Raw genomic sequence first — 25,317 nt, 5'->3', positions numbered from 1 at the left:
GATGATTGCAGAATGTTCAGCAGCATTAACAACTCCTCAGTTTCTGAAACAATGCATATTCAAATACAGCAGGACCTTGATGATATCCAGGCTGACAAATTGCAAGTAACACGCGTGCCACATATGTGCCAGACAATAACCATCTCTAACTAACGACAATCTAAGCAATGCCCCTTGATATTTGGTGGCAACACCATCACTGAATCCTGCACTATCAACATTCTGGGGTTACCATTGACCAGAAACTCAACTGGACTGGCTATATAAAAATAGTGTCTAAAAGAGCAAGTCAGAGGCTAGGAGTCCTGCTGCGAGTAACTCACCTCTTGACTCCTCAAAGCTTGTCCACCATCTATATGGCAAAGTCAGTCATTTGATGGAATACTCCCCATGTGCCTGGATGACTCAACTCCATCAATATTCTAGATACATGACACCACCCAGGGCAAAACATCTGACTTCAGTGGCACCACCTCCACAGACATCCACTCCCTCAATCACTGATGCTCAGTAGCAGCAGTGTGCATGATCTACTTGAAATTCAACAAAGCTCCTTAGATAGCAAGTCCCAAACCCTCAAAACATTATCAAAAGTTATCTGCATACATGCGAACACCATCTGCATTGTCCTCTCCAATCCAATCACCAGTGGGGGGAGGTCAGTGTCTGGGGGGGAAGGAGGGGTTTGGAGTGGGGGCGGGGGGGAAGGGGACAAGGGGTAAGTGGGTAAGAAGCTTTTATTTTAAGACTCCTCCCCTCTCTATCATTAAGATATATTGTTACAACAGCACCTGTGTATGAACTACAATTTAAATGTACGAAATGCATGATCAGTGAATGAGATAGGACACTCTTTAAATGTGGTCACCATGATTCATTTGCAGTTGCATCCAACAAATCACTCTATAAGCAAAATGTACTTGCTCTGTATATGAAATCATCAAAAGTAGTAACATGTAGTACTAGCAGGATCATTGGAATTCAATGTGCAATGATTTTCCTGTATCCAGTGCAACTAAAGTCTTTGAGTATTTCACTGAAATTAAGATAAATTGTGACTCTGAGTTTGCAGTATAATACTCCACATGTAAAAAAGGTTCTGTACAGTTGGTTTGTATTGCCTGGTGGGAGAATTTTGACATAAATCTCTTTGGCAGCAGAATGGATCAGAAACCCCTTACATTGGATTTTATCCCAGGGACAATTTGTCCCAAATGCTCCAATGAACGCTATTGACATCCATTTGTAGTACAAGGTGCTTTGTGGATGTGAGTTTAAGAATAATGATCTGTGTGCACATAAGTGTGGCGGGTCACCTCTGTTGCATTGATTACAAAGAAAGCCTTAATTATTTTTAATGGCATTGAGGATATCTTCACAACCAGTTGGCATACTGGGAGTTTGACAAGTTTTTTCTTGTTTTGAGCTGAATTTTCTCACTTACGATCTCAATATAAGTTTTGAATGTGATTACTATGGTGGCCTCAATTTGCACTTCTAAAAAGTATAGTGAGGTTTGATCCTAGATTTTTTGGGAGCGGGTTGGCTATGAAATTAGATGTTTATGCTGCACAAATAGGCCCTATCAGCCTGTCATGACTGGGCTCACCAAGAAAAATCCCTATCTTGTTAGCGTTTGCAGTTCTTAACCACGGCTGTAGATTACAGCAATTCAAGTGCAATTCAATATGCATTAAGGGTTTCTGCATCTGCCAACCTTTCAGTCAGTGAGCATCAGAGCCCTCCTTTACAATCATTTCACAACCTTCTTCCAATTCTTAATTTGATCATTTGGGCCCCATTGTGTGGGGTAAGGTGCGCGACAACTTTGGTCTGATGGGTTAGGTAAGGGGTGGATGGGCTGAATGGACTGTGGACCCCCTCTACCTGCAAAATTCAACAAGGGGGACAGAGCAGGGGGTGTCATGTGATTGATGACATGCTGGGGGCATGGCAGCCCATGTGCAGCCTTGGCATATTCTGATTGGTGCAGGGGAGGTCGTGGATCACATGACAGTGGGGGTTAGGGGTGGACGGAAGAAGATGGCGGAGGTATAAGAAGATGAGCTGAGACAGCAGGAGAGCAATGAGGAGATGGAGTGGCTGCCTGCAATACCAGCAACACCACCATTATCATCGTGCGCCTCAGTAGCCCCTTTGGCAATGGGACCCAGTGAGGTGAAGCCAATGGAGGCTGTCTGAGAAAAGAGGAGGCCAGGTAAGCAGGAAACAAGCTTCTTCACTGTGCTGCTGGCATTCCGCTCAAACTGAGCAGAGAAAGCATTGAGCGCATCGGGGAGGCATGTGCCTTTGTCCACTATCTTTCTCTGCTTCATTTTGTATCCCATAATGTTGTTTAGGCCTTGCCACAGGCAGCAGGAGCCTGTGTGGTTGGTTTGGCCCTCTAATTTGGTTCTCTGTATCACTGACAGCTTTGCGGAGGTCATATCTGGATCTCCCATAGCGGTCTGGGTCATCCAACTTGAATGCTGCGTGTCTTGTCTTTCAAACTTCATACAAGCTTCAACTAAGTCATAGTCATATAAAAGAAGCAACACTATTCCTAATTATCAACTCATTAATTTGCTATAATGATCAGCTGAGGAAGAGGAATCAGTGCTTTTCTTTTTAACTCAGAAAAGTGAAGACTGCAGATGCTGGAGATCAGAGTTGAGTATGTGGTGCTGGAAAAGCATAGCATGTCAGGCAGCATCTGAGGAGCAGCAGAATTGATGGTTCTGGCAAAAGCCATTCCTGATAAAGGACTCTCGCCCGAAACATCGATTCTCCTGTTCCTCAGATGTTGCCTGACTTGCTGTGTTTCACCTGCACATCCACTAAAGTCGTCATTTATTGTATCCGTTGCTCCCGATGCGGGCTTCTCTACATTGGGGAGACTGGACGCCTCTTCATAGAGCGCTTCAGGGAACATCTCCAGGACACCCACACCAATCAACTCCAACGCCCGTGGCCCAACATTTCAACTCCCCCTCCCACTCTGCCAAGGACATGCAGGTCCTGGGCCTCCTCCACCACCGCTCCCTCACCACCCGACGTCTGGAGCAAGAACTCCTCATCTTCCACCTCGGAACACTTCAACCCCAGGGCATCAATGTGGACTTCACCAGTTTCCTCATTTCCCCTCCCCCCACCTTACCTCAGTTCCAACCTTCCAGCTCAGCACTGTCCTCATGACCTGTCATACCTGCCAATCTCCCTTCCCACCTATCCACTCCACCCTCCTCTCTGACCTATCACCTCCATCCCCACCCCCATTCACCAATTATACTCTTTGCTACCTTCTCCCCAGCTCCCCCCATCATCTCTCCACTCTGGAGGCTTCCTGCCTCTATTCCTGATGAAGGGTTTTTGCTCAAAACGTCAATTTTCCTGCTCCTCGGATGCTGCCTGACCTGCTGTGCTTTTCCAGCACCACACTGATCTAAGTTCTGGTTTCCAGCATCTGCAGTCCTCAATTTTGCCCTGTCTTAGCTTATCCCCACTTCACCACCCTACCACTCCCTCCCCCTTTATCTGCAGCTCCCCCTACACCCCCACCCCTCCCCCCAAGTCCTGAAGAAGGGTTACACCCAAAATGCTGACATCTCCACTTCCTGACGCTACCTGGTTTGCTAAGTTCTTCCAGCCTCCTAGGTTTCAGCATCTGCAGTTTTTTTTTGTCTCAAGGCTGATAAATAGAAAGTACTATATGAGAGAGAAAATACAAAAAATAACAAATGTCTAACCATCTCCCCTTGGCATTCAATGGCATTACGATAATTGAATCATCCACGATCAACATCCTTAGGGTTGCAATTGACCAGAAACCATATTGGACTGGCCCATATACACATCGCAACCATCTCCTGTCTTGTCATCCACACCAGCCAGACATCCAAATCTGACCTAGTCCCATTTGCCAGCACTTGACCCATATCCCTTCAAACCCTTCCAATACATATACCCATCCAGGAGCCCTTTAAATGTTGTAACTGTACCAGCCTCCACCACTTCCTCTGGCAGCTTATTCCAAACACACACCACCCTCTACGTGAAAAAGTTATCCTTCAGGCTCTGTTTCAATCTTTCCTGTCACTTTAAACCTGTGCCCTCTAGTTTTGCCTTCTCCACCCAGGGAAAAAAAACTTGGTTATTCACCCTATCCATGATCCTCATGATTTTATGAACCTCTATAAAGGTCATCCCTCAGCCTCTGAAGCTTAACTAACTTTACATTAAAATCTTAACACTAATTTTACATTAAATCCCAACATATTAATCTTATGCTAAAGGTTTTGCATCTGGATTCACAGTCTATTATATAATGTTTGCTTCCTTTAATTGTCAGTTCTTCATTAGCTTACTGCCACAAACTCAGGAATAACAGCTGGAAAACTAGCAATGAGAAATTAATAAATATAGATGAATAGAACCCATACTAAATAACTGATGAGAAGAATGTGTCAATGAAAGTAAATCAACTTTTAAGTCTCCTAGATTGGAAATAAGAAAAACAAACAATGAAAAAAATCAATTCCAGGTTCATAAGGGAACTCTGGGGGTAGTTTTTTGTCTTGTTTAATGCATTTATTATACATTTTAATTTTTAGCCCCAGTCTGTCCCCTAGCCTATGGCTGGATGCATTATTTTTCCACAGGAGTTGAAGCAAATTACTAAAGGTATTGTACAAAGTGAGCATGTGCTTTTTCAGGAGGTTCCAGCATCCCCCAACCTATAAAGAGAACCCTGGGAGGATTTGTGTTTATTTGATTTTGCCGATGAAAAAGGAGGTTGAACCAAAAGGAGGCTAAATTATCTGGGGATAAAATCTGTTCATTTTGTACCATAATTGGTGACACTGCACAAACTTGTTTCAATTCCCAGAGCACAGGCAGTGCCATGGGGTACTATTTAAATGGCATTCTTCACAGCTTGCCCCTACAGATCTAACAGGACTACATGGCCCTGTGTAAACTTACAAATTTCTTCCACACAGAGTTCAAAGCAGTTTTGATTTCAAATCTTTGACAACTATTTTATTCTATGATGAACTTGCTAATTGGTAATTCAAGATTTGGCTAATATTCATAACTTGTTATAATTTAGATTTCCTTTCATGTTTGCACTGCAAAGCAGTGATGGTTCATTTACTGGGCAAATTGACACATATATCAGTGCATTTCATCAAATGATTTAAACCTACCAGGAAATTGAATGAGCATCATGAGATACCTCAGGATTAGCCACTACTGATGTCAGAGTAATCACACCACTCTCTATTTCTCTATTCACAGAAAATATCACTAAACATGCATGAGCCTTAAATTTAACTCACCTTTAAAAATTGAAGCTTGAATGATGAATCATTTGTTCGGTTAGGAAACATTTTTGAAGTGAAAACATGCACTGCACTACCAAATTTAGGAGTAGAATGGCCTGTCCCTAAACTGCTGGACATATTATTTAGTTAGTTCCATTTTCTAGCCTTGGAGATTCAAAGTTGGGCTGTGTGCATATTATAAAATTAGTTCATGATATGCAGAGCAGGCGTTTTGTCTGACCTGCTCAATACTTCAACAACATTTGCATGGAACTGTTTTTTTAAATTTATTTTAAATAAAGTTTTGAAAGGAAGCCCAAGTAAACTGTACTCAAATCCACACTGGTTACATTGCCTACTGTGACCCTTCTCCTGGGACTCTTTTTGTTTAACTTGCTGCTAGCAAAGCAGTTCACATGCAAAATGCTCATGTCACTTGCCATTGACCTTGATTTTAAGTAAGGCTAGAATATAAAGGAAAGGGAGCAGCTGACAATGATAACTTAGTGGATGGCTGGTGTCTGACTGAGGGAAAATTCTCTCACCCAACAGTTCTAGATTCTGCTTCCAACGACATTCCCCAGTGCTTCAGAAATTCTTTTCTTACCCACCACCCTCACCCCCTTGCCTCATGGATTTACTTTCCAGGATGTTCTCTAATGTTACATTTCAGGAATCTCTCTCCAAATACTGGCAGCATCTGCGTTAATCACAGACTCTAAGCCTATTCTGTCTGACCACAGGATTACACCTAATTCTCCCGATTAATCAGGAACCTTTCAAACCAACATATACCTCACAGTACTCAAGGCCTTTCTGTCTCCAAGTTCAATATGTTTCATGAGCTCTTATTTGCACCCTTTCTAGACCTAACTGCCTATCCCAAGAATTGTAGACCCAAGCATTTCTTTCAAACTAATTTGATACTGATGCCATATCAAAGCATAGCCAGAAACCAAAGTCTCACTCGCATTTGTTTGAAGATTATAATATTACTTTCAGCATTGAGAAGTCAGTACTGCCAATTATTTTCCATAACACTCCATTGTTATAAAATTTCTGATTCACCATGAGCAATGTAATGCTATGTCAGTTCTATGACATCTAAGTAATCTATGATAATTACACCTCTACCCCATGGGAAGCAAAAAAAAAATGTGAAAGCATCGTGAAGATTTTGCTCCAGTATAATACTGACCTAAGAGTTTTCAGAAATCTCATGGGCCAGTATATCTCCCACTCTAACGTTAACATCAAATCAAAAGATTAATCCTAGTTCAATAAGGACGGCAAGCCAGTAGCAGCAACAGGCATAACTCAAAATCAGATGTCCACTGATGGAGCAGTAACACAAAAATTATCTGCATGCCAAGCAGTGGAAGCAGCAAGTGATAGACAGAGCTAAGTGATCCCACAACCAATGGATCAGATTGAAGTCACATTGAGTCATGGATGGTGGTGGACTATTAAACAGGGGACAAAGTTCACAAATATTGCCATAGTCAATGAAGGAGCCCAGCACATCATTACAACGCTGAGGAATTTGCATCTCCCTTCAGCCAGAAATATTGAGTGGAAACTGCTGTGGTCCTCACCTTCACAGATGCCAGTCTTTAGCCAATTCGATTCACTCAATGTGGGATCAAGAAACAGCTAAAAAAGGCACTGGGTAATGCAAGGGCTATGGGCCTTCACCATATTCAGACAATATGACTGAAAGTGTGTGCCCCAGAATTAGCTGCACACCAGCCAAGTTGTTCCAGTACAATTATAAAACTGGCATTTATTTGGCAATGAGGAAAGTTGCTCAGCTATGTCCTATCCTCAAAAAAAGGGCAAATCTAACTCTGCAAAATGCTACCCATTGTCTATTCTGAATCATCAAAAAGAGGGATCATCAACAGCATTATCAAACAGCAATAACTCAGCAAGTTCCCACTGAAACTCATGTGGGTGCTTTCAGGATCAATCAGCTCCTGATCTCATGATAGCATTGGTCCAAAAGGGTAAACTCCAGGAGTGAGGTGAAAGTGACTGTCCTGGACATCAAGATCACATCTGACCAAGTCCAACATCAAAGAGCTCTAACCAAACTGAAATAGAACAATCAGAATTAAAACTCTGTACTGGTTGAAGCCATAGAGAGCACAAAGAAAGATGGTTGTGGTTATTAGAAGTATGTCATCCAGGATATCACTGTAGCAGTGTCCAAAACGTGACCATCTTTAGGTGCTTCATCAGTGACCTTCACTCCATCACCAGTCTGAAGTGGAGATGTTCACTGCTGATTGTGCATTCTTTAGTACCACTTGCGATAGAACAGAGACTGAAGACTCTGTGTTGATATGCAGCAAAACTTGGACATTACTCAAACCTGAGATCATACGTGAAAAATAACATTCATACCACACAAATGCTTGGTAATGACAGTCTCAACATCTCAGAATCTAATCATCATTCCTTGACATTCAGTGACATTATCATTCTTGAAATCTCCACTATCAGCATCCTGGGATTTACCATTGATCAGAAGCTGAAGTGGAACCAGCCACATAATACTATAGATAGAACATGGGGCAGCATGATGGCTCAGTGGTTAGCACTGCTGCCTCACAGCACCAGGGATCCAGGTTCAATTTCAGCCTCCAAATACTGTGTGGAGTTTGCACATTATCCCCGTGTCTGCATGGGTTTCTTCTGGATGCTCCGGTTTCCTTCCACAGTCACAAAGATGTGCAGATTGCGTGAATTGGCCATGCTAAATTGCCCATAGCATTCAGGGATGTGTAGGTTAGATGCATTAGTCAAGTGTAAATGTAGAGTAATAGGGTAGGGGAATGGGTCTGGCTGGGTCACTCTTCAGAAGGTCAGTGCGGACTTGTTGGGCCGAATGGCTTGTTTCTATACTGCTGGGATTATATGATGACTCTATAAGAACAGAGATTGGAAACTGTGCTGCAACCAAGCCATTTCCTTACTCTCCAAAGCATTTTTACAAAACACAATCAGAACTAAAATGACACTGTTCCCCACTTGCCCAAATGGGTGAAGCTAAAAAAAAAGCACTCCAGCAGTTCAACACTGATCCAGGACAAAACAGTCCATTTGATTTGCAAAACAAAAAAATCTAAAGAAGTGTGGATGCTGGAAATCTGAAACAAAAACAGAAATTGCTGGAAAATCTCAGCAGGTCTGACAGCATCCATGGAGAGAAATCAGAGTTAACATTTGGGGTCCCATGAAAAAAAAATCACTGAGGAAGAGTCAGTTTCTCTCCACAGATGCTCTAAGACCTGCACTTGATTTGCACCCCACCCACCATTTTCAACATCCACTCAGTGCATCTCTGATACACTGCAGCACCAGTGTGTACTATTTAGAAAACACAATGCAGCAACTCCTGACTCTTTTGTTGGCATCTTCCAAACCCACAGCCTCTACAGTTTAGCAGGTTGGGATAGGAGGTGCGTGAAAACACCTGCAAGTTCTCCTCCAAGCTACATACCATTCGGACTCGAACTACAATCACCTTTCCTTCACATCATTGAAAGAAAATCTTGGAACTCCCTCATAAGAATATGGGTGTTTCTACCACCCCCCACCGCCCCCCTCCCCCATCGTGAACTGCAGCAGTTCAATAAGGTTCTCAAAGGCAGCAAATATTGGTCTAGTCAGTGATATCCATTTCTTGGGAAGGAATAAAAGAAGAGAGAGAGTGAGGACTGCAGTTGCTAGAGATCAGAGTCATTTGTATGGTGCTGAAAAAGCACAGCAGGTCAGGCAACAGCCGAGGAGCTAGAGAATCGACGTTTTGGGGATAAGTCTTTCATCAGGAATGTCGATTCTCCTGCTCCTCGGATGCTGCCTGACCCGCTGTGCTTTTCCAGTGCCACACTTTTTGACAGTGAATAGTAGAAGTCCTACATAGTTTGAAAAACTGACTGATGCAAAAACAAAGTTCTCGTCAATTCACAACTGAGGTACACATTCAACAATAACAAAACTTTTCATCTATAAGGTGTCATTAATGTAGCAAAATATCAGAGGCTCTTCACTGGAGAGGTATTAGAAACAATTCAATACTGAGCCATGTGGGATATTTAGGCAGCTGAAAAGAAGATTGGTCAAGGAATTTACTTCCAAGTTAGATCCTAAAAGGAGGAGAGTAATACAGGGGAAGGGAGGTTTAGGTCGGCACTTCTAGGTCTTATGATCCAGATAGCTGAAAGTGCATCATCAATGGTGGGATTAAGATAATCAGACATGCACATAAGGCTAGAATTAGAGGAAAGTGGATTGTTGTTGTGTTGTATTTTGTCTCACAGTCAGTATCGCTTAATAACCTTAAGACACAAAACAGGTGAATATTTAAGAGAGTTGATTTAAGAAACACAGTCTATCAGTTTGAAATGAAAATGTGTTGCTGGTTAAAGCGCAGCAGGTCAGGCAGCATCCAAGGAACAGGAAATTCGACGTTTCGGGCATAAGCGCTTCGTCAGGAATGAAACTATCAGTTTGAAATGTCATGCTTGCAGTTGCAGGCTTTAGCCATTAGATGGTGGTCATGGCAAATAAGCAGTGATGGCATCACATGGGCTTCTGTGTTATTTAAGGGTTGGTTTGGAGAGGCAGAATATGAAACCAACTGACCTCTGGATACAGGTGAGCTTTCTTTGTGTGGAAAACCTTATTTAAGCTATTCTTGCTGCTGTGTTAACGTTTAGGAAAGCTTTGTACCACCTTGTGAGAAACCGCGAACTTCGGGCACTCAAGTTTTTCTTTTTTTAAAAGAGATCTTCAAACACAAAATTACTTAGATGTTAATCTGAGTGAAGTCAGCTCTGCCTTTTGGTTGGTCAATGTCATATCTACAGAGTTTTACTCTCAGAAGCTGATGCTTATCCAGATGCTTTACCTGATTGATTGGTTATTGACAGGTTGATCTTCACTTGGGCTTCCATTCTTATCTGATGACTGATAACCCGTAGCATTGAAGAACCAACAGGACATGTATTAGAGCACACATTTACATGCATTTATTATATTCATAAACACAGAGGCGTCTGAGTTAGTATTAGGCTTTTTGGTTACAAAGCACAAAAGGCGTTCAACAACATGTCATGCTTTAAGTGGCCTGAGATAAGATAGATTTTGAGATCTTTACATTCTCAGGTCATAACAGTGATGTCGTCACATCTCCAACCCTTAAAGGTATACTGACTGTGAGACTAAGAGCAAAAGCGGGACTGGAGAAGATGACAGTGATAGAATGGAGTAAACCCGAGAAGGTATTTAAATACATGGATGGGAACCTTAAACTTGAGGCTTAGCTCAGCCAGGAGCCAAAATAAAGTTGGCTAGCACAGAGGCAATAGGCAAACAGGACTTATTGCAACTTAGGGTAAAGGCAGCAGAGTTTGAGTGAAGTCGACTCAAGATGATCAGCCAGTACAAATTAGGCGAATCTGCTGGTAAATGCAGCAAGGATATGGTTTTAGCAGCAAGTACACAGACCCAGAGTCCAAGCATGGAAATGTGCATTCTTGATAATAGTGAGCACACAGATATATTGTTTAAAATGTCACCCGAAGCTACAAAGAATTTGCTTACATTTGTGAGATGAATAATTCATTTTAACAAAAATAAAACACGAATCCCAAAAATTTCTTAACAAATGGAAACAATGAACCAATTTGTTCTTAATTGCTACATTTACAATACTATTAATAATGACCCATTAAGAAGTTGAATTAATGATCTAAACTATTAGCAGACTAATGTTGTCATTCTTTTTCTTCCTACAAGTACTGATGCTAATTTTCTACCAAGGACAGCAACTCAATTTTGTGGAAGTAATTTTCCATAGCTTTAGTGGAACAACATCAATTTGGTATAATGTCAACCTCTTTTCAAATTATACACGGAATGCTACTAAACATTAGTCAATAATATTTTTCTAATTCCGTGCGTGGTTCACAAGGTAAAAACCATTCTGATCTCTCTCAATCAGGGTCAATTATTTTACTGTGTTACATTTTAAAGTTCATCGGGATCTGCAATGAGTCTACAGAATGAAAACTTGCAGAACCCCCTGCAACTTTAAGTCTTTAATTCTATTTGCACTAAGGGGTTTGTTGTCTACGTATTGTGTTCTTGACATGGATCAGTTTCATTCTAATACCTATCTTCTAATCTTTGCTTTCTATAAAACACAGATAATTCACTATTCATCTCGATATGTTCATAATGCAAGTCAAACAAACAAATTTTGCTGTGTACAGCAGTGCCCAAGATTTGAAAAAAACACTCAGCTAGTTTGGCTCCGACAGCTGAATCTTTTGTTCTGAAAGAGTGCTATAAAATCTGTTTCCAGGCAACCTCACTTGTTACAGAATGTTTGAGTCATCTACTGAAGGCGAACCTATGAGTGTTTGGATCCTGTCCTCAGTGATTTGCAGTCAATAATAAATCCTACTCGGTCAGTTTGGTGATTTAAAACCTCCCCTGTGTATATGTATGCAAAGCAACGTTCAGGAGTCTAATCAAGTGCATTAGAGAAAGAATAATAGTACAGGTCCCACAATAAAAAAACATTGAATGAGAATAATCTTTTGTAACTGATGCCAGCAACTCAGCATGGATGGGAAACACTCCAGCCACCAACTCCTGGTTGAAGGATTAATTCACTTGACAGGATGAAACAAATAAATAGAAATTATATGTTCTCAGCATTTACTGGAGTACAAAGTGAACAAGAAAACCAAGATTCCAAATGTTACAATAAAGAAACACTTCCAGTAAAAGATCATGTAAAATGTAATTTCTCACTGTGTAATTCAAAATGAATACAAATTGCAAAAGATACAAATCCACAAATTCTCACCAACTAGATTTTGTTAGTTAATTGCTGAAGTGTCACACTGCTTCAGGTCCTTTTACATATGTGTATCCGCTCCTTGTATGACAGCACTTTCATCCCTGGAATCAACCTGGTGAACTTCCTCTGAACTGCCTCCAGTATCACCACATCCTTCCTCAAGCGAGGAGACCAAAACTGGACACAATACTCCAGGTGTGATCTCACTAAAGACTTATATAATTGTAACTACATGTCTTTCCTTTCATAATGCCAGGATTCCATTTGGCTTGCCCTGCACCTGCATCCCTCTTTCTGCGATTTATACACCAAGACACTCAGAGCCCTTTGCACTGACCCACTTTGAATAGTCTTCCAATTAAATAATAACTTGCCCTTTTAATTTTTTTGGCTAAAATGGACAACTTCGCAATTATTCACATTGAATTCCATCTGCTAGATTCTGGTCCATTCTCCTAGCCTATCAATATTCATCTGTAAATTCTCTATCTCTTCACCATAGCCCGTCTTCCCACCTATTTTAACATCATCCACGAATTTTGCAATGTAACACCCTACCCCTACTTAGATTGTTGAGAACTGAATCCTGCATCACCCCACTAGTTACAGTTTGCCATCCAGAGGACACATTTATCCCAATCCTCTGCTTTCTATAAATCAGCCAATCCTCTCTCCAAGTCAGTACTCTACTTTCAACACCCTCGCATCTGACCTTCTGGATCAGTCTTTTAATGCAGCACCTTGTCCAATGTCTTCTGGAAATCAAGATATACCACATCCACTGGATCCTCATTATCTACTTTGCTGGTTATATCTTAAAAGAGCTTTTCTGCAAGTTTATCAAACACAACCTGCCCTTCATGAAACTGTGCTGACACTGGTGAATTGAGCTTTGTGTTTCCATGTGTTCAGTTACTTCCTCCTTCATCATTGTGGTGGGGAAGTTGCTAGAGTCAAAGGTCAAAGTAACTGGTCTATAGTCTCCAACTTTTTGAATGAGGGTGTCAAATAAGCATACTTCTAATCCACTAGTACCTTTCCAGAGTCCAGGGGATTTTGAAATATCATAACTAATGCAATCACTATCAGCGTTTCCTCTTCTCTGCTTTCTGTTTCCCTTCTCTTTGCTTCTTCTTCACTCTTCCTAGCTAGTGTCCTATGTTGTTTATATTTTTTTTCAGTTCAAACAAACAATTATTTTTAATCTAAAAAGTTGCTCTGGATTTTCAGAGTCAGGATACTATGAGAGCCCTGTAACGATAGCGGGCAAATCCAGATTCTACAATTTCCAACCTCAGTCCCAGGATGTCCCAATTCTGAACAGTACTTTTTAAGGGTGCTGGCTGGTTTGGTTCAAATGGGCAATGCTCCACCCTCCACCCCCCACTATTTGCAAGGAATTCAGCTAACTTCTTAAAGGGAGTCACGATTCACTGTACCTCAAATGGTGTCGTGAACCATGGTTTACATCATAAAATCTTATGCCCCTTCCGTCAGGCCAAGGCAATTTGACTCCCATTCACATAGTATACACTAAGTGGAAACAGTGACACTTACATACAATGTCATAACCAGAAGCAGCAGCCATTTTACTAATCCCTAGGTCAGCTGAAACACAATATTTTAATTACTTGCAGCATGAGGCTATACTTGTAGGGCAGGGTCTCCAATTAAAATATAGGTGACTAGCTCACCAGAAACTATATGGAGCCAGTTACAAATTATATTTTGAGTGAAAGGAAGCACAATTTTATTACTTTGTAACCAAGAGAAAAATAATAAGGCAGGACAGCAATCGCATACACATAAATACAGGTACAAAGCTAAAAAGGGAGTTTCCAAGACAAAAATAAGGATAAAAGAAGATGCAGTGTAAATCCTTGAGGGGCTCTTGAGTTGTTAGATTTTAACCTGAGACCACAGTAGATCATGGATATCCTGGACCAGCAGCAGCTATGAATATTGCAGATATCTTTGAGTTCCTGTCATTGGTAAAATAAATTGGTGAAGCACGCCATCAATTGCTTTTGACTTTCTTGAGAGAGCAGAGGAGGAAAGAGCAGTTTCTCCAGTTCCATTCACAAATCCATTTCCTCAGTTCTGCCAAAGCAGTTGCTGAAAATACAGCTCATTCTAATATCCCCATGTCTGGGCATTTTATCTCAAGGCTGGATAATCGCAGGAAATTTTTTAAAATCTGTTGTATATGAACTTCTCAAAGGTATAAATCAGACACACATATCGGTTGCTTCAAGCCTGACTGGTTCCAGCCATTTTTGATAGATGTATTAATTTTAATTCAGACTCACTTAGCTCTATTGACTGTTTCACAATTTTGGCTGACCCTGTAGTCAGGAGATCATAGCAGCGATTGTTACATGAGTATTTTCTTTCTCCATTTTTAAGCCATTTTATTCCATGAAAACCATTAAAATCAACAATAACATATTAAGTATACCAGTCAATATTTTATCAGTATGGTGACAACCGTGACTAGGTGGATGGATTAAAAAAAACGTAATAAGTCATTCATTGATAACTTCCCATGACATTAAAAAATATTTAAAGGGTAATAAAATGTCAATCATTCAGACCCTTTAAAGTTTCAAAAATTGGAAACGTAAGCATTTTAAACTTTTTAACTTTACATGAACAAACACTGAAATATATATCACACATTAGATTGGCCAAATGAGCAGGTACTCAGGTGTTTAAAGGGAAATGGGTGTCTGGGCTATCTGACAGGTTTCATTATGTATTCTTGGCTGAAAATGCAGGCATCAATTGCAGATATTGGTTGGGGGGGGGGGGGGGGGGGGGGGGGGGGGGTGGTCATGTTTCTGCAGTGGTTCAGTGAATTTCCTGTCCACAACTTCAAGGAAAAAAAAATCAGCAGATGCCACTTAAAATGACTGAACCATTAAATAATGTGTCAGCAGTCTGGGCTTGGGTATACAGGACATATTTTTAAAGTTTGCAGACGACAGCCAACTCAGAAAAGTAATAAAGAGTGAGGAGAATCAATAATTTCTGAAGGATACAGACAGACTGGTGAAAGGGTAAGATGCTGGCAGAATTCTATCACTGGCTGGAGAGGAGATGCCAAAACATCTGTGTTCTGCGAACCGAGTGAGAAGCAATGTTCCTTGCAGTGCAACCTTTACACTCCACCGCACGCATCCCCCCCCCCCCCCAAACCCACACACACACACACACACACACATATGCACACATATACATATACATTTGTGGTGTGAATTTGTACTTGCAGAGTTACATTGTACTTTGCTCAAAAACTGCATGAATTCATGTAAAACTGTCATCTCACTTTTTAGATTAGAATTAGTCTAAACATTATGGCAAAGACAGAGAACACAGGGAACTAACACCTTCAACATATTGTCTAGCTAACATCAATTGTTACAGTTAACCTGAGAATGCAACTTTATAAAATAGTTTTGTGATCTCCACATGAAAGAAGTGAAACTATCATGGTATTCGAACAGATGAAAGACTCAACAAACAATTGAGGTATTTTTCAATGTATACTCTCAGTTACATCACACTGTAAACTTTTGGTATCAATTCTGTGTCTTGCAACTGAGCCCTCCACAATCACCTGTTGAAGGAGCGGCGCTCTGAAAGCTAGTGCTTCCAATTAAACCTGTTGGACTATAACCTGGTGTTGTGTGATTTTTAACTTTGTACACCCCAGTCCAACACTGGCATCTCCAAACAATGTCAAGTTAGTTCTTACTTGCCTGCCTTACATCCCTTGGCCACAACACGCCCCTTAGGTCTTTCAGGCACCAGTGACGTGCTCATGGTCAAGCAGTGTTGCGTCTCACTCACATATCTCCTTCAGCACCTCCGAGAAAGAAGCCACAGACTCCTCAGTGGAAGCAAAGGCAAGGCTGCCTCCTGCACTCCACAGCCGTTCAGGTACTAGCCTTCAGTAGTTATAATAGCTACGTAAAAGTTGGGAACACCTGCTGATGAGCAATTCACTACCATCTCTCTGCAATTATTCGTGGAAGAATGATTCCAGATCTCTGGCACGGGGAGGACTGCTGGAAATCCGGCATCTATTCAACTTCAGGCAGGAGAGGATTCCACCGTGTCAGCTACTCATGACATCATACAAATGCACTCAGACACAGGAGCAGTGGACAGTTTTGTGTGTGTGAGCAGATGTGTGTGAGAGCGTGGGAGAGAGAGAGTGAGTGCGGGTGGGTGCATGGCTGTGGATGGGGGAAGTGTCCATTACAAATCAACAGCTGAAAATTGCACTAGTGCCACAGAGTACCAGTTGCCTCAGGCAAGCGATCATCTCACCGCCTCCATAGACAGGCCGGTAGCTTACATGGAAAATCAGGTCAAACAGTCTCTCAGGCTGTCAGATGTGCAAATGGACCTATATTCCATTACCCAGGGCTGGAGACAGGATGCCTTGATCTCACTCTCCCTCCTCACAAGGTGACTGGGTAGTGGCAGTAGGCAAACAGCAGGAGGAGAAAACACATACAGGCCCAAACACAGAGAGGCAAGATCTCAGAATAACATTCTCAAATGTGTTCCTGCGACTTATATGTTCATAGGTTCTCAGCCATTTGGCCCCCAATGAGTCTGCTCTACCATTCAATCATGGTGGATATGCTCCTCATCCCCATTTTCCTGCCTTTTCCCTATAAACCTTCAAGCCATTACCATTTAAGAATCTGTCTAACTCCATTGCTCTTTGGTGTAGCAAAATCCACAGATTCACAACACTTTGGGAGAAGTAGTTTCTCCTCAACTCTGTTTTAAATATGCTAACCCATTATCTGCTGGACTGACTGATCTAGACCCACAGGCCTCACTGTGACTCACTCCTGGACTGAAGAGGTACCTGACCATTAATGTCAGAAGTAGAAGACCCCAGACTCATTTTTGAGGCAGCCTTTCATTTCCTGGACCGGGTCCCTCGACTGACTAGGGTACCTTTTTAGACACCGGTGAGAGCTACTCCTCTCAGACTTTGAGTCACTGACATATGTGTGTTTGCCATGTATGCTGCTGGCATACGTTGAAGAAGTCACCCTGTTGTTGCGCAGTGACATAGCCACCTCCTTGATTGCTGACGGTTCATAACCATGACAAGCTACCTGGCTCCAGGTCAGCACTATACAGCAGAACTGTGTGTGTTTGATCTGGAGCTGAGGGAGAGTGCACAGAGGCAAGGAAAAGCCGGATGATGCCAGCACTCAGGGTGGCGCTAAGTGAATGAGTGCGAAGAAAGCAAACGAGCAGCCTGGAGACGTTCCTAGGTCCAATCCAGGAGCTGGGGGTCTACCTCTGCATACAACATGCCCCTGCATTGGCTTTTCAATGCTGGGGTGAACTCCACTTGTGCAGCAGCATTGTGCAAGGGCATCAGAGTTGTGACATGATGGCAAAGAAGCTGTTATCTGTCAGTATAGAAAGTGTAGTGCTGGAAAAGCACAGCAGGTCAGGCAACATCCAAGGAACAGGAAAAATCGATGTTTCGGGCATAAGCCCTTTTCCAGCTCCTCAGATGCTGCCTGACCTGCTGTGCTTTTCCAGCACCACACTCTTGACTCTGACCTCTAGCATCTGCATTCCTCATTTTCTCCCTGTTATCTGTCAGTGCCTGTCGATGTGGAAGTGGAGGTGATGACATGTTGAAACTGGGTTCAAAGTTGGAGGAACAAGGAGCAAACTGTAGTCACCAAGTGGATGACCAGGCATCCATGCTGAGAATTCACGGCATTTAGTTTCCTTGTGTTGCGTTGTAATTTAGGAGGCTGCATGTTAATGAGGCAGGATGTGGAATTAATTAGGCTGGGAACAAACAATAATCCCCATCAATAGGTATCTAATTGCTATCCAGAAAGAATCTTGTCTCAATACCGGTACCTCTGTTTGAAAATGCAACTGCTCCTAATGCCAAGAGGAGTCTGTCGCATGGTCTTCTCACATCACTCTCCTCAATAGCTAGACATAGCCTACATCATTTAGGCCCATGTAAAATTCCATCCATCATCTTCTTAGTTACTCAAATCTGTGACAATAACAAAGCTCACGGTGCTCTTGACAGTTTTGTCAACAGCCCCATTAAGCTGAATCCATAATTGAGTTTGGAAATTTTTAAAGCATGCATAATGACATTCCATTCAGCAACTGTGCGAACAAAACCTCCAGAGATGAATACATTGATGTCAGCCAAAAACTTAGCCCCTATGCCAAAGCTTCAAAAGTGCCAAACAGATGAAAGAGCCAAAATTCAAAAGCAATACAAACTTAGCCCTCTGTTCAGGTTTCAAAACAACCAAGCAAATGGCTAAGCTGAAATTCAAGGAAAACGTATGTAAAAGGGGACAACTAACATAGTCAAACCTGAATTTCCCTGCATCAAATACAGAATACATCACATTGCTTCTGAAGATAAGGAATGGTTATTAGCTGATATTCTCCTCACCCACATTTTCTCACCAAGCCGCTCAACCTAATTGTTATTTATCTGTTCAAAGTAAAGGACTATCGTTACCAGATTTTTTAAAAAATGCATAAGCCACTTAACATGCCTTACTTCATTTTGGAATATGAAGTTGGGCAGGTCATTTGAACTCAGTCAACTACCCTAAAATCTGGTCAGGATGTTCACTTCCCAACCCATTTTCTGGAGTTGTCAATTATGGCTACTGTGTATATAAGGCCCAGGACAGCCATGTACTCCATGAGTCAGACAGGCCTATAGCTTCGTCAAAGCAAAATCAAGCTAATGTTTGTTTAACCTTTCCTCTCTGCAAAGTCTGTACAAGTAAGTTACTTATCGATAATGAAAAGAACAGTATTCAGGTGAAAGTACAAAACTGGGAGAAGGCTAGCTACCACAATATTAGACAAGAACTGGGAAATGTAGAATGGGGGTAGTTGTTTAAGAGTAAATACCCATCTGACATGTGGGAATTGTTTAAAGGCCAGTTGATTAAAGTTTAGGACCAGAAGTTCCTGTGAAAATGATAGATTGAGATGGAAAGATTTGGGAATCTTGAATAACCAGAGAACTTAAAATCTGACTGAAGATTTGTAGCTCGGGTATCCGTTGTTGTGGATCTGCTCGCCGAGCTGGAAGTTTTTGCTGCAAACGTTTCGTTCCCTGGCTAGGGAACATCATCAGTGCTGTTGGAGCCTCGTGTGAAGCGCTGCTTTGATGTTAAATACCGGAAGAAACATCAAAGCAACGCTTCACACGAGGCTCCAACAGCACTGATGATGTTCCCTAGCCAGGGAACGAAACGTTTGCAGCAAAAACTTCCAGCTCGGCGAGCAGAACCACAACAACCAGAGAACTTTTGAGCTTGGTCAAATACAAGAAAGGAGTCATAAGTAAGGTGTAGGAAACTGAAGACAGAGGCCTCGATGGGTACATCGAAAGCAGGAAAGAACTAAAGCAAGGAATTAGAAGGGTTAAGCGGGGCCATTACATGTCCTTGGAAAATAGGATTAAAGGAAATCCCAGCTGCAAATGTGTTGCTGGTCAAAGCACAGCAGGCCAGGCAGCATCTCAGGAATAGAGAATTCGACGTTTCGAGCATGGCTTATGCTCGAAACGTCGAATTCTCTATTCCTGAGATGCTGCCTGGCCTGCTGTGCTTTGACCAGCAGCTGTGATCTCCAGCATCTGCAGACCTCATTTTTTACTTAAAGGAAATCCTATCTGTCTTATACATTAGGATTAAGAGGGTAGTTTGGGAAAGGGTAGGTCCACTCAAGGACAAAGCAGGAAATTTATGCATAGAGCAGGAGAATGTTAGTGAGGACCTTAACAAATACTTTGCATCGGTGTTCACAAAGGTGAAGGAGATGGGGAGTCTCAGGAGGGCTTTGCTGATATTCTAAGGCGTGTTGATATTTTAAAAAAATAAGGAGGTACTGTTGGGCGTTTTAAAAGCATTAAGGTAGAGACGTTCCCAAGATCTGATGGGATTTATCCCAGAATGCTGAGGGAGGCAGGTGAGGAAATTGTTGGAGTTTTAATGCATCCTCTTTAGTCAGAGGAGAAGGTTGTTCTTTTGGTTAAGGAGGGCAGCAGAGATAAGCTGGGAAATTACAGACAAGTGAGCCTTATGTCAGTGGTAGGGAAATTATTGTGAAGATTCTTAGTGCAGTATTTATTTACATTTGGACAAATACGGACTTATCAGTGATAGGCAGCACAGCTTTGTGTGAGGTAGGTGATGTCTCACGAATGTAACAGACACACCTCCTACAGTGTATATGGCAGGTACTCATGTGATTCAGCCAACTTTGTCTATCTCATACGCTGCAGACAAGGATGCCCTGAGGCATTGTACATAGGTAAGACTGCGCAGAGACTATGGCAACAGATGAAGGGACACCGCACAACAATCAACAGACAGGAGTGTTCCTCCCAAGGTGAACTTTGGGACAAGCAACAACAAATAGTGGCCGAGCAGAGGCTGATAGACAAGTTCAGTACCCATGGGGATGGCATCAAATGGGATCTTGGGTTCATGTCACGTTACAGGTGACCCCACTGCACACACACACACCCTCTCTCATACACAAGCTCTCTCTCATACACTCCCACACTCACCCTCTCACAGACTTACACCCATTTACACTCACACATACACACATTCTCTCACAGATGCTCATAACACCCTTCCCACCCACCTCCCCCTCACCCAAACACACACCCACATGCATAACACACATTTAAGTTTGTGGGGTGAATTTGTATTTGCAGAATTACATTTTATTTTGCTCAAACATTGCATGAATCCATGTAAGATTCTGTAAATCTGTTTTTTTTTATTAGAATCAGTGTGAACATTGTGGCACAGACAGTCTCACACAGGGCACCTCACACCTTCAATGCATTATATGGGCCGACATGACACCAATTGTTAAAGTTCACTTGAGAATGTAACTTTAAAAAAATTCTGCAATTTATATAAGAAAGAACTGAAACCAACATGTTCATTCTAAAAGATGAGAGACTTAACGAACAATTGAAGTCCTTTTTAATATATAACTTCAGTTACATCAAACTATAAACTTTTGCTATAAATTCTGTGTCCTAAAATCTTATACTCCACAACCATCTGATGAAGGAGCAGCGCTCCAAAAGCTAGTGCTTCCAAATAAACCTGTTAGACTATAACCCAGTGTTGTGTGATTTTTAACTTTGTCCACCCCAGTCCAACACCGACATCTCCAAATCATGGAGTTTTTTTTGAGGAAGTGACAAAGATGATTGATGGGGGCAAGGCAGTGGATATTGTCTCCACAGACTTTAGCAAAGTCCTTTGACAAGGTCCCTCATGGCAGGCTGATACAAAAAGTGAAGTCACTTGGGATCCGCTGGGAGCTGGTAAGATGGATACAGAACTGGCTGAGTAATAGAAGGCAGACAGTAGCAAAGTCATTTTTCTGACTTTAGATCTGTTACCAGTGGTGTTCCATAATGATCAGTGCTTGTTGTTTGTAATTTATAAATAAATAACTTGGAGTAGAATATAGATGGTCTAATTCATTAGTTTGCAGTCGAGAGTGTGGTGCTGGAAAAGCACAGCAGGTCAGGCAGCATCCAAGGAGCAGGAGAATCAATGTTTCGGGCATAAGCCCTTCTTCATTCCTGATATATATAGTACAAACAACAAGGATCCCAGCACTGACCATTGAGCACAAAGTCAGAAAAATGACATTGCTACTGTCTGCCTTCTATTACTAAGCCAGTTCTGTACCCATCTTACCAGCTCACAGCTGATTCCAAATGACTTCATTCCTGATAAAGGGCTTATGCCTGAAACGTTGATTCTCCTGCTCCTCAGATGCTGCCTGACCTCTGTGTTTTTCCAGCACCACACTCTCAACTCTGAGCTCCAGCATCCTCAGTCCTCACTTTCTCCTCCTTCACAAGTTTGCAAACAACACAAAGATTCAGGGAGCTGCAGATAGTGAGGAGGATTGCCAGAGGATGCAGCAGGATATAGAGAGGCTGGAGAATTCGGTAGAGAAATGGCAGATGGAATTTAATCTGGACAAATGTGCGGTAATACATAGGGTCATAGAGTTAGAGATGTACAGCAGGGAAACAGACCCTTCAGTCCAACCCGTCCATGTCGACCAGATATGCCAACTCAATCTAGTCCCACCTGCCAGCACCCAGCCCATACTCCTCCAAACCCTTCCTGTTCAGCCTCTCCCTATAGCTCAAATCCTCCAACCCTGGCAACATCCTTGTAAATGTTTTCTGAACCCTTTCAAGTTTCACAACATCTTTCCGATAGGAAGGAGACCAGAATTGCACTCAATATTCCAACAATGGCCTAATCAATGTCCTGTACAGCCGCAACATGACCTTCCACCTCCTGTACTCAATACTCTGGCCAATAAAGGAAAGCATATCAAACACCTTCTTCACTGTCCTATCTACCTGTGACTCCACTTTCAAGGAGCTATGAATCTGCACTCTAAGGTCTCTTTGTTCAGCAACACTCCCTGGGACCTTACCATTAAGTGTACAAGTCCTGCTAAGATTTGCTTTCCCAAAATGCATTTATCTGAATTAAACTCCATCTGTCACTTCTCAGCCCATTGGCCCATCTGGTCAAGATCTGTTGTAATCTGAGGTAACCCTCTTCGCTGTCCACTACACCTCTAATTTTGGTGTCATCTGCAAATTTACTAACTGCACCACTTATGCTCGCATCCAAATCACTTATGTAAATGACAAAAGGTAGAGTACCCAGCACCAATCCTTGTGTCACTCCACTGATCACAGGCCTCCAGTCTGAAAAACAACCCTCTACCACCATCCTCTGTCTTCTACCTTTGAGCCAGTTCTGTATCCAAATGGCTAGTTCTCCCAGTATTCCCGTGAGATCTAATCTTGCTAATCAGTTTCCCATGGGAAACCTTGCCGAACGCCTTACTGAAATCCATATAGATCATATCTACTGCTCTGCTCTCATCAATCCTCTTTGTTACTTCTTCAAAAAACTCAATCAAGTTTGTGAGACATGATTTCTCACGCACTAAGCTATGTTGACTATCCCGAATCAGTCCTTGCCTTTCCAAATACATGGACATCCTGTCCCTCAGGATTCCCTCCAACAACTTGCCCACCACCAAGGTCAGGCTCACCGGTCTATAGTTCTCTGGGTTGTCCTTACCGCCCTTCTTAAACAGTGGCACCACATTTGCCAACCTCCAGTTTTCCGGCACCTCACATCTTGGATGATCTAATGCAAGAGTCAAGTATACAGTAAGTGGTTGAATCCTTCGCAGCATCAACATATAGAGAAATCGAGGCATTCAGGTCCACAGTTCCCTGAATGTGGCAACACAAGTGGGCCACCAGATGTGTCTATGCCACTGACAGGTCGGTAACTGACACAGCACAATAGTGTACATCCTTGCCCCACCCCTATTATCCTGACCACAAGCTAAGCTTTGCAAAAAGGTCCAGTCTATATCCATTACATTTGTTTCCTAATAACTTATCTGTCAAATATCTGTCAATTCCCTTTTGAAAGCTATGACCGAATCTGCTATCACTAATTCAGGCAATGCATTCCATACTGGAACTTGTTCAAACAAAAGCTCACATCTCCCTTTTTGCCAATTACCTTAACTCTGTGCCCCCTGGTTACTAGCCATTTTTTCAATGAAAACAGTTTCTCTATATTTTCATCATTAATACTCCATTGACATCAACCTGGACAGCGTAATGTCCTCTTAGTACTGGGACTGGTGTATCATAGATTATAGAGATGTATAGCATGAAAACAGACCCTTCAGTCCAACTTGTCCACGCTGACCAGATATCTTATATAAATGTTGTCCCATTTGCTAGCACTTGACCCTATCCCTCTAAACCCTTCCTATTCATATATCTATCCAGATGCCTTTTAAATGTTGTAATTGTACCAGCCTTCGCCACTTCTTCTGGCAGCTCATTCCATACACATACCACCCTCCGCGTGGAAAAGTTGCCACCTAGGTCCCTTTTGAATCTTTCCCCTCTCACCATAAACCTATGCCCTCTGGTTCTGGACTCCCCCATCCTGAGGAAAAAACCTTGCCTATTTACCCTATCCGTGCCCCTCATCATCTTATAAACCTCTCCAACAATCTATTCTTTGTCCTGAAGTCAGTGGAACTGGATATGAAACCACAATTTTTTGACTCAGATGCAAGAATGTTATGACTGAGCAGCAGAGACCTGCCCCAATTTTCTCTGGGTAGCACACTGACCTTGGAAAATTTCCGGTTGGTGACACATTACTTTTTAAAATCACATTACAAGAGAATCTCCATTTAAATTCAAATTTTATTATTATTTCATATAACATTACAGAATAAAACCAGTTGACTCATGAAGGAAATACAAAAAACCTACATATTAGTTGAGTTTTTTTAAAAACAGTTGTTACCTTGGTCATAATAATTGATAACCAATTACATAGTAATGGATAACTAATTATTGTCAGTAAGTTAAAGCCTTTGCTTCTGTTTTACAGAAAGCAAGTAGTAAGTTGGATTCCACAAGTTAATACATAATTAGCTGAAGTAAGGAAGACCTACTGAATTTATGCTCTCTCTACCCCCGAACTACACAGATTATAGTTTTATAGCCTCTTGTACATCACTGCACTAAATTTGAGAACTTTACACTATTTCTAGACTGTTTTAAATTGTACTATTTTACAAAAAGTATTACATCTGAAAATATGAGGACTTTTTACTGCATTTCTTTTTAAATTTCAGTGTCATCAGAGTTAGAAATTCATTACAGAAAGGTTATAAAATACACAGTTATCAATAATGATCAGGAAGCACCTCTGTTTCAAAAGCACCATTCCTCAGTTTACTAATGTAAACCTTATGGGTAATTTAGCTGCATCTCATTCCGCCAACAGAATGCAATGACAACAGGAACGTAAAATAGTCCATCACTTAAATTGTTGCTTAAGTGAGCAAATTGTTTGGATATCACTTTGATATTTATCATAATATTCTTATCAATAAATCTCAGAAGTATTTGATTCTTTCATTCCCATATATAACACAAAGGAGATCTGACTG

At 41.7% G+C, this 25,317-nt stretch overlaps 1 protein-coding gene across 4 annotated transcripts in view; it reads right to left on the bottom strand.

Moving 5' to 3' along the window:
• Positions 1–25,317, bottom strand: part of gulp1b (GULP PTB domain containing engulfment adaptor 1b) — a 386,308-nt gene that overhangs the window by 192,097 nt on the left and 168,894 nt on the right. The window lies entirely within an intron of this gene.

Source organism: Hemiscyllium ocellatum, chromosome 7, assembly GCF_020745735.1.
Source record: "Hemiscyllium ocellatum isolate sHemOce1 chromosome 7, sHemOce1.pat.X.cur, whole genome shotgun sequence".
Taxonomy (NCBI): Eukaryota; Metazoa; Chordata; class Chondrichthyes; order Orectolobiformes; family Hemiscylliidae; genus Hemiscyllium; species Hemiscyllium ocellatum.
Note: the sequence above shows the minus strand (reverse complement) of the source record. Positions and strands in the feature narration are given on the sequence as shown.